Genomic DNA, 11,872 nt, shown 5'->3' with positions numbered 1-11,872 from the left:
AGTTTTAGTGATGCTCCAGCCAAATGCAGGCTGGCGTATTTCATCTCCCTGATCTAGCCTCTGCCTTCCTGTGTGCAGGGAACTGCACTATATCTATTTCTTCTTTGATTTACAGTTTTGGGATAGGACTCGGCGGACACAAAGAGTAAGAGGAAAGTAGATGTTTTGGCAGCAGGAGTTTGTGCTGAGAGAGATTTGTAGAGTGATAAACGATATGGCTCTGTGAGATGTCTGTCAAGACTGTGGCTCAGAAGGGCCAGGTATATCCACTTTACTACCAAAATCCAGAGCTGTGCAGGTCTCTAGCTAAAAAATATTTCAGACCTCTACATGTTACACACACACACACACACACACACACACACACACACACACACACACACACATATATATATATATATATATATATATATATATATATATATATATAGAGAGAGAGAGAGAGAGAGAGAGAGAGACTGATGTAGTCATTTTCTACAATTGGTTCGATATGACATTCAACAACTGATTGCTAAAAGCTGAAGAGAAACTGTGCATAAGGCAAAGAATTGTCCAACGGTGTAAAATATCCAAATCATTAGCTATATGTAGCTATATGTAGCTCCAATGGGTCCGATCGTAAAAGGCTCGAGAAGGAACTCATCCAGGAGACTCTCCACATGGACAGGCACCACAAGTTTCCTAGTCTGGCAACACACACAGGGTAGCTTCTATTTCCCAGTGCAGGCGTCAGGGTAAAAAACTCTCCCTCTTCAGTGTCTCAGAATTCAAAAACCTCCTACACTGTGTTCATTGATGAAACGTTGAAACCTGGCTTGTAAAGATTGTAAGGCAGCAGCTCTCATGCCCAGAGAACCCAGACAGCCAAAGCCTTCACCATATACTGTACTACCAGACCTGACAGTAATGTGTGTGTGTGTGTCTGTTTGTCTGTCTGACAGTGTGTGTCTGTGTGTTCTCAGAGCTCACCTGTAAAAATCTCAGAACATGGGTGTCAAGGTAGCCAGCCTCACCTGAAATTTATGTACCGATAACCTAGCTGGTCAGGGCAAGCCAGCTAGCCCAGATTCTGGCTTACCAAGAATGCATATGCAAAGGGACTCTCATGTATATATCTCCTGAGTTCCCTATTCAATCCCATGCCTCACTATCTATCATCCGGGGGAAGCTGGGGCACCCCTCAGAATTCAGGGGCATGAGCCTGTCCAGTCATGTTTGTCAGCCTACTCAGCCTCCAGGCTCTCAGTCCACCGCTCAAGGCAGCAGATTACAAGCACAGAAAGTACCCAGAAATAGCTGTGTTTCAACACAGATGGGAACTGTATTCGACAAAACAATAATGGATGAACCCGGTCCCTTACTCCTAACCTTTGGGTCCGGCTAAGGCAATAGCTCCTGTGGCCTCACATCCCTGATCATGGTGTCCTGTTGTCCCACCACACACTCAGAGAGATTCCCAGAAGTATGCATGCATTAGTGTCCCATACAAAGTCGCTCTGCATACAGGAAGCACAAACTCCCCGGGCCTTTGCTCTGGACAGACAAAAGAAAGATGGATGCCTCCATTGGCTGAATTAGGAGCTTCCAGTGGAGATCACAGCCCTGCACCTCACTTGAGGTCCTGGCTGCTGCTAATAAAGACAATTGGAAACACCTGTTACCACTTGGGCCCTGAGGATATACTCAGGAATCCCTTCAGGAGCTAGCAGGCAGGCAAACCTCCTTACCCCGGTATAGCTGTGCTCCTAGGTAGGCGACCCTTATGGCCAGAGGTGAGAATATTCACTAGATACAAAATAGAACTTCAGGTTTCAAAAGGATTTGAAACCCCTGGAGGCACTTGGAAAATACATTTCAGAGCCATCAAAACACCCTCTGTCAGAACCCTGGAAGCTTCCGTTTTGGGTGGAAAATCTGGACACTGGTGTGGCCATCAGTACCACAGATCCTTTACATTCGGCTTAATATAGGGAAAGCACAATGTGTGTGCCAGGAGGATAGAGTTTCACTTCTCTTCACCTGGGCTTTCATGGAATAAGGGCAAGGATGTGTTGCAGGAAATTGAGGAGTGCTGCATTTAGGCTGAGTGTCAGCCTCAGGGCCCTGGAGAATGGGAGTCAAGCATAGATGGCCTGGACAGCTGCAGCTGCAGATTGACATATGCCTGGAACCTGCAGCAACAATGCTGTCTCCGTAGTTCCCCTCTGTACTACACCATGTGCAGGAGACTAAATAATCCAAAGGGCAAGGAAAGGAAAATTTCAACACCAGGATGACAGAGTTCACGATGCATGCACTGACTTCAAGTAAGGGCCCAGGGAAGAAGGCACATAGAGACAGTCAGAGAGACAGAATGACAGAGACAGAAAAGTTTTGAAATTTTGTCCCTGTGTTGATAAGAGCCAGAGCACTGAATACAAACCCTCGATGCCCATGCATACTTCTTACAAGTGGCATTGCTATTTTATGTCTGAGGAAAGGTACCACTTAGAACATCTAGGTCTTAGTCACTCTGAGAAGCAACACTTGGCCTGCAGCCCACTCTCCAAAACTATCTCTGCCTCTCCAAATTGGAAGTAGTCTTAGTGAGGCTCCAGCCAAGATGCAGGCTGGCGTATAGCATCTCCGTGGTCCAGCCTCAGCCTATCCTGTGTGCAGGGAACTGCACTATGTCTATTTATTCTTTGATTTACAGTTTTTGGATAGGACTCGGTGGACAAAATGAGCAAGACGGAAGTACATGATTTGGCAGCTGTAGTTTGTGCTGATAGAGATTTGTAGAGTGATAAATGGTATGGCTCTGTGAGATGTCTCTCATGACTGTGGCTCAGAACGGCCAGGTGTATCCACTTTACTACTCTAATCCAGTGCTGTGCAGGTCTCTAGCTAAAAAAATATTTTCAGACCGCTAAATGTTACATTATATATATATATATATATATATATATATATATATATATATATATATATATATATATATGTGTGTGTGTGTGTGTGTGTGTGTGTGTGTGTGTGTGTATACATATATATATATATATATATATATATATATATAGAGAGAGAGAGAGAGAGAGAGAGAAACTGATGTAGTCATTTTCTACAATGGATTCGATATGACATTCAGACAATTGATTGCTGAAAGCTTGAGAGAAACTGTGCATCAGGGAAAGAATTGTCCAAAGGAGTAAATACTGACAAATCATTAGCTATTTGCAGCTCCATCAGGACCAATCTAAAAAGGCTCTAAAAGGAACTCATCCAGGAGACTCTCCACATGGACAGGCATCACAAGTTTCCTAGTCTCAGAGCATGGGTGGCAAGGTAGCCAGCCTCACATGCAACTTATGTACAGAGAACCTAGCTGGTTAGGGAAAGCCAGCTAGTCCAGATTCTGGCTAAGCAAGAATGCAAATGCAAAGGGACTCTCATGTCTCACTCTCCTGAGTTCACGATTCAATCTCAAGCCTCACTATCATCCAAACACTGCCAACGAGGGAAGCTGGGGCACCCCTCAGAATTCAGGGGCAGGACCCTGTCCAGTCACGTTTGGCTGCATACTCAGCGTCCAGGCTCCCAATCCACTTCTCAGTGGACAGCAGATTACAAGGCCAGAAAGAATCCAGAAATAGCTGTGTCTCAACATAGATGGGAACTGTGTTTGACCAAACAATAATGGATGAACCAGATCCCTTACACCTACCCTTTGGCTCCAGCTAAGGCAATTGCTCCTGTGGCCACACATCCCTGATCATGTTGTCCTGGTGTGCACACATCACACTCTGAGAGATTCCCAGAAGTAGGCATGCATCAGTGTCCCATACAAAGTCGCTGTGCTTGCAGGAAGCACAAACTCCCCGGGCCCTTGCTATGGACAGACAAAAGAAAGATGGATGCCTCCATTGGCTGAATTCAGAGCTTCCAGTGGAGATCACAGCCCCGCACCTCACCTGAGGGCCTGGCTGTTGCTAATAAAGGCAATTGGAAACAGCTGTTACCACTTGATCCCTGAGGACATCCTCAGGTATCCCTCCAGGAGCTAGGAGGCTGGCAGACCTCCTGACCCCAGGATAGCTGTGCTCCTAGTTGGGAGGGCCTTCTGGCAAGATGTGAGAATATTCCCTAGATACAAGAAAGAACTTCAGGTTTTAAAAGGATATGCAACCCCATGAGGCCCTTGGAAAAGACATTTCACACCCATCAAAACACCCTCTGTCAGAACCCTGGAAGCTTCTGTTTTGCGTGGAAAATCTGGACACTGGTGCGGCCATCAGTACCACAGCTCCTTTACATAGAGGGAAAGCACAATGTGTGTGCCACGTGGATAGAGTTTCACTTCTCTTTATCTAGGCTCTCATGGAATAAGGACAAGCATGGTGCTGGCAATTGAGGAGGGCTGCATGTAGGCTGAGTGTCAGCCTCAGGGCCCTGGAGAATGGGAGTCAAGTACAGAGGGCCTGGACAGCTGCAGCTGGAGATGGACATATGCTTGTTACCTGCAGCAGGATCGCTGTCTCCTCAGTTCCCCAATGTACTACGCCATATGCAGGAGACTAAATAATCCAAAGGGCAAAGAAAGGAAAATTTCAACACCAGGAAGTCCGAGATCACGATGCATGACTACCAATAAGGGCCCAGTGAAGTAGGCATATAAAGACAGTCAGGGAGACAGAATGACAGTGATAAAAAAGGACTGGAATTCTGGCCCTGTGTTGATCAGTGCCACAGCACTGAAGACAAACCCTCCATGCCCATGCATACGTCTTACAAGTGGCATTGTTATTTTATGTTTGTGAGGAAGGGTTACACTTCAAACATGTAGTTCTTAGCCCACTCTGAGAAGCAACACTTGACCTGCAGCCCACTCTCCAAAACTGACCTCCAGTCACCAATTTGGAAGTAGTCTTAGTGATGCTCCAGCCAAGATGCAGGCTGGCGTATTGCATCTCCCTGTTCCAGCCTCAGACTGTCCTGTGTGCAGGGAACTGCACTATGTCTATTTCTTCATTGATTTAGAGTTTTGGGATAGGACTTGGTGGACAACAAGAGGAAAAGGGAAGTAGATTATTTGGCAGTGGTAGTTTGAGCTGAGAGAGATGTGTATAGTGATAAGAGATATACAAATGGCTCTGTGAGATGTCTCTCATGACTGTGGCTCAGAAAGGCCAGGTGTATCCGAATTACTAACCTAATCCAGAGCTGTTCAGTTCTCTAGCTAAAAAATATTTTCAGACCTCTACATGTTATATATATATATATATATATATATATATATATATAGAGAGAGAGAGAGAGAGAGAGAGAATGATGTAGTAATTTTCTACAATGGATTTTATATGACATTCAAACAATTGATTGCTAAAACCTGGAGAAAAACTGTGCATCAGGAAAAGAATTGTCCAAAGGAGTAAAATCTGCAAATCATTAGCTATATGCAGCTCCAACGGGACTGAGCGAAAAAGGCTCGAGAAAGAACTCATCCAGGAGACTCTCCACATGGACAGGCACCACAAGTCTCCTAGTCAGTCAACACACACAGGGTAGCTGCTAGTTCCCAGTAAAAACCTCAGGGCAAAAACCTCTCCCTCTTCAGTGTCTTTAGATCTGAAAAAAAGAAAAGCGACCAAGGGCCAAGGAGAGCTACAATGGTGTCAATATTGAGCTGTTAATCAGAATGTGCCTTGTGTTTTGCACAAAATCACCTGTGCCACAGTGATTCTGTTGTTCTTTCACTCTCTCCCTCCCTCACACACTCACACACACACAAAGACAAACACACACAAACACACACTGTCACAGTCACACACACATCCATTGAGGCACAGGCATGATATATATAATGATTGATATATATATATGTATATATATGTACATACATGTATGTGTATCTTTATTATCAACTCTGAGGGATACTGGCATGGCTATGTGTAGACAGAGTATGGCTTGTGCCAGAGAGACTTACAAAGCTGAGGCTCCAGAAAACTAGGTGAAATCGCCAACAAAACAAGCCAGAGCTCAGCAGTGCCCTGGTGACTCTCTTTGTATATCTGGGCCTGGCAGTAAAATAATATATAAGTAAAATATTAATGTGTGCAGACTGAGTGAGGGAGAGCCTGTGATAGTTAGAGACATAGAAGGCAAGAAGAGAAATAGAAGAGTTGGAAAGAGACTAGAAGTCAAAAACCTCCCACACTGTATTCATACATGACAGTTTTAATCCTGGGTTGTAGAGATTGTAAGGCAGCAGTCACTTGTCCACAGACCCCAGACAACCCCAGCCTTAACCATATGTGTATAGTATTTATGACAGGAAATGTATTGTCAGTGTAAACTTCCCTTCAAGTATAAGATAAAAATTTACCAAGCAGAAGAAATGACCTCTCATGGAATATAGGACTAAATCAATCAATAAATATGTAAATAATGGGGATGATCGAGGAGGATTTGTAAAAAAATAAAAAAGAAAGAATTGATTACATCAGAAACATAGAAACCATCTGCTGAGAAACAGAGGGCTGCTTGAAAAATTCCGAGACACTTCAGAGTCCTGGGAAATTAAGATTTCAGGAGAATGAAAAGAAACTCATATGTACTGAAGCTTACACTAGAGAAAGGAGGCAAGTTCTGTACTATGATAATTTCAATAAGGTTGCTGATAGAAATGCTATTAGAAATGCTACTGGAAGGTTCTATTATTTATAATTGTATTGAATCCTGCTCCAGCTATGTGGCCAATTATTCATGAAAAAGAAGCTGTTATAAATGTGTTAATTCTGATTAAGATCAATTACATAGGTTGGCAATTCCAAAAATGACAGATATATATATATATATATATATATATACATATATGTACATTTACATATGTATCTGGATGTATATCTTTATTATAAAGTCTGAGAGATACTGCCATGGATATGAGGAGACAGAATATGGCTTGAGTCAAATAGACTTACAAAGCTGAGGCTCAAGTAGCCTAGGTGAAAACACAACAAAAAAGCAAGAGCTCAGCAGTGCTCTGGCTACTCTCTTTGTATATCTGGGCCTGTCAATAAAATAAGGATATAAGTAAAATATTACTGAGTGCAGACAGTGTGAGTGAGAGCCTGTGAGAGTCAGAGACAGAGAAGTCGAGAAGTGAAATAGAAGAGTTGAAAAGAGACCAGAATTCAAAAACCTCCTACACTGTGTTCATTAATGACAGGTTCAAACCTGGCTTGTAGAGATTGTAAGGTAGCAGCTCTCATGCCCACAGATCCCAGACAGCCCCAGCCTTCACCATATGCTGTACTACCAGACCTGACACTAATGTGTGTGTGTGTCTGTGTGTGTGTGTGTGTCTGTCTGTCTGTGTGTGTCTGTGTGTGCTCAGAGCTCACTTGTAGTAGTCTCAGAGCATGGGTGTCAAGGTAGCCAGCCTCACCTGCAACTTATGTACAGAGAACCTAGCTGGTCAGGGAAAGCCAGCTAGCCCAGTTTCTGGCTAAGCAAGAATGCCAGAGAACAATGTGGACGCCCAGGACCTCATTTTGAGCCCCTGGTCACCACTTACCCAGCTAGGGAAAAGCAGGGCTAGTGGGAAATCAGAGCTGCAGCGGTCTCTCTGTCTCTCTCCCTGCTTGGGCCCTGCTCTCTCAATTTATGACTGTTTCCTTCTCCTCAATAAGAAAGTTACAAATGATGTACAGAAATACTGGGAAATTGGGAAAAATCCACCCCGTAGCCACTATTACATGTAACTGTTGACTGTAAACCATTCATCCCCCAAGAAAGAACAGAATAAATATTTGTGAGGTTAAAAAGTTTGTAGGTTAAATAGGGAACATTTATTAGAGCCATGCAATACTAATCCATTGTGCATTGGATGTCACTGTCAAAAACAGTGCAGTAGTAGTTGTAGTAGTGTGTAGTATCTGTAAAAGGAAATGTATTGTGTGTCCAAAGTTCCCTTCAATTATAAGAGAAAACCTATCAGGCAGAACAAATGACCCCTCATGTGATATCGGAATAAATATATAAATAAATATGAAAATATAAGGGGATGATCTAGGAGGATTTGAAAAAAATAAAAAATAAAAAAAAAACCACAGGAAGACGTGATTACAGCAGAAATATAGAAAATGTCTGCTGAGAAACAGAGAGCTGCTTCAAAAATTCCCCAAAAATTCAGGGTCCAGGCAAATTAAGAATTCACGTGAATGAAAAGAAACACATACATATTGAAACTTACACTAGAAGTTGGACGCAAGGTCTGTGCTGTGATATTAACAATAAGGATACTGATAGAAAGGCTATTGGAAATGCTCCGGGAAGGTTTATAATTTATAATTGTACTGAAACCTGCTCCAACTATGTGACCAATTATTTATGAATAAAAAGGCTGTTATAAATGTGGTAATTCTGCATTAAGATCAAATAAAAAGGTCAACAATTCTAAAAATGACTGATATATATATATGTACATATATGTATGTGTTTCTTTATTATAAACTATGAGGTATACTGGCATGGCTATGAGGAGACAGAGTATGGCTTGTGCCAGAGAGACTTACAAAGCTGAGGCTCCAGTAACCTAGGTGAAATCGCCAACAAAACAAGCCAGAGCTCAGCAGTGCCCTGGTGACTCTCTTTATATATCTGGGCCTGTCAGTAAAATAATATATGAGTAAAATATTAACGAGTGCAGACAGAGTGAGTGAGCGCCTGTGAGAGTCAGAGACAGAGAAGGCAAGAAGAGAAATAGAAGAGGTGGAAATAGACTAGAAGTCAAAAAATTCACACACTGTGTTCATACATGACAGGTTCAAACCTGGGTTGTAGAGATTGTAAGGCACCAGTCTCATGTCCACAGACCCCAGACAACCCAATCCTTCACCATATGTGTGTACTATTTACGACAGGAAATGTATTGTGAGTATAAACTTCCCTTAAATTATAAGAAATATTTATCAAGCAGAAGTAATGACCCTTCATGTTATATAGGACTAAATAAATAAATAAATAAATATGCAAATAAATGGGGATGATCTAGGAGGAATTGAAAAAAATAAAAAATAATGAAAACAAAAACCACAAGAAGACCTGATTACGGCAGAAACATAGAAACCATCTGCTGAGAAACAGATGGCTGCTTCAAAAATTCTGAGGCACTTCAGAGTCCGGTGAAATTAAGATTTAAGGAGAATGAAAAGAAACTCATATCTTGAAGCTTACACTAGAGAAAGGAGGCAAGTTCTGTACTATTAGAAATGCTACTGGAAGGTTCTATTATTTATAATTGTATTTAATCCTGCTCCAGCTATGTGGACAATTATTAATGAAAAAGGAAGCTGTTATAAATGTGTTAATTCTGATTAAGATCAATTACATAGGTTGACAATTCCAAAAATGACAGATATATATATATATATATGCATATCTTTATTATAAAGTCTGAGAGACTGCCTTGGATATGAGGAGACCGAATATGGCTTGTGTCAGAGAGACTTACAAAGCTGCGGCTCAAGTAGCCTAGGTGAAAACACCAACAAAAAAGCCAGAGCTCAGCAGTGCGCTCGCAACTCACTTTGTATATCTGGGCCTGTCAATAAAATAAGGATATAAGTAAAATATGACTGAGTGCAGACAGAGTGAGTGAGAGCCTGTGAGAGTCAGAGACAGAGAAGGTGAGAAGAGAAATAGAAGAGTTGGAAATAGACCAGAAGTCAAAGCCCCCTAGATTTTGTTGATTCATGACAGGTTCAAACCTGGGTTGTAGAGACTGTAAGACAGCAGCTCTAATGCCTACAGACCCCAGAGAACCCAAGCCTTCTCCATATGTTTGTACTATTTGCTCCAGGAAATGTATTGTGCTTCAAAAGTTCCCTTCAATTATAGGAGAAAATCTATCAAGCAGAAGAAATGACCCCATATGTGATACCTGACTAAATAAATAAATATGCAAATAAATGGGGATGAAGTAGGAGGACTTGAAAAAATAAAAAAATAAATAAAAACAAAAACCAAAAGAAGACCTGATTACAGCAGAAACATAGAATCCATCTGCTGAGAAACGGAGGGCTGCTACAAAAATTCCCTAACACATCATGGTTCAGGGAAATTAAGATTGCCGGAGAAAGAAAACAAACACATATGTATTGAAGCTTACACTAGAAAAAGAAGGGAAGTTCTGGGCTAGGATAATTACAATAAGGATTCTGATAGAAAAACGATTAGAAATGCTACTGGAAGGTTCTATTATTTATATATGTATTGAATGCTGCTCCAACAATATGGCCATTATTTCTGAAAAACTAGGCTGTTATAAATGTGGTAATTCTGAATTAAGGTCAAATACATAGTTCGACAATTCTAAAAATGACAGATATATAAATATATATGTGTATATATATGTATATATATCTTTATTATAAACACTGAGTGATACTGGCATGGAAATGAGGAGACAGAATATGGCTTGTGTCAGAAAGACTTACAAACTGAGGTTCCAGTAGCCTAGGTGAAATCGCCAACACAACAAGCCAGAGATCAGCAGTTCTCTGGTAACTCTCTTTGTATATCTGGGCCTGCCAGTAAAAAAAGTATATAAGTAAAATATTAATGATTGAAGACAGCGTGTGTGAGAGCATGTGAGAGTTAGAGACAGAGAAGGAGAGAAGAGAAATAGATGAGATGGAAAGAGACCAGAATTCAAAAACCTCCTACACTGTGTTCATTAATGACAGGTTCAAACCTGGCTTGTAGAGATTGTAAGGCAGCAGCTCTCATGCCCACAGACCCCAAACAGCCCCAGCTTTCACCATATTCTGTACTACCTGACCTGTCAGTAATGTGTGTGTGTCTGTCTGTCTGTCTGACTGTGTGTGTCTCTGTGTGCTCAGAGCTCACCTGTAGTAGTCTCAGAGCATGGGTGGCAAGGTAGCCAACCCCGTGTGCAACTTATGTACAAAGAACCTAGCTGGTCAGGGAAAGCCAGCTAGCCCAGATTCTGGCTAAGCAAGAATGCCAGAGAACTATGTGGAATCCCACGACCCCATTTTGAGCCCCTGGTCACCACTTACCCAGCTAAGGAAAAGCTGGGCTAGTGGCAAATCAGAGCTGCAACTGTCTCTCTGTCTCTCCCTGCTTAGGGCCTGCTCTATCAATTTATGACTGTTTCCTTCTCCTCAATAAGAAAGTTACAAGTGATGTACAGAAATATAGGGAAAGTGGGAAAAATTACCCCCCTTGCCCACTATTACATGTGACTGTTGACTGTAAACCATTCATCCTACAAGAAAGAACAGAATAAATATTTGGGAGGTTAGAAACATTGTAGGTTAAATAGTGAGCATTCTCTAGAGCCATGGAATACTAATCCATTGTGCATTGGATGTCACTGTCAAAAACAGTGCAGTAGTAGTTGTAATAGTGTGTAGTATCTGCAAAAGGAAATGTATTGTGTGTCAGAAGTTCCCTTCAATTATGAGAGAAAATCTATCAGGCAGAAGAAATGACCCCTCATGTGATATTGGACTAAATAAATAAATATACAAATAAATGGGTATGATCTAGGAGGATTTGAAAAAAATAAAAAAATAAAAACAAAAACCATAGGAAGACCTGATTACAGCAGAAATATAGAAAAACAATTATTTATGAATAAGGAGGCTGTTATAAATGTTAAAAATGTCTCTAATGACTGTGCCTCAGAAGGGCCATGTGTATCCACATTACTACCCGAATCCAGAGCTGTGCAGGTCTCTAGATAAAATATATTTTCATATCTCTTCATGTTATATATATATACACACACACACACACACACACACACACACAGAGAAAGAGCAAGACACCGATGTAGTCATTTTCTACAATAGATGTGATATGACATTCT

This window comes from Erinaceus europaeus, assembly GCF_950295315.1.
Source record: "Erinaceus europaeus chromosome 6 unlocalized genomic scaffold, mEriEur2.1 SUPER_6_unloc_1, whole genome shotgun sequence".
Taxonomy (NCBI): Eukaryota; Metazoa; Chordata; class Mammalia; order Eulipotyphla; family Erinaceidae; genus Erinaceus; species Erinaceus europaeus.
This window is presented reverse-complemented; position numbering follows the sequence as displayed.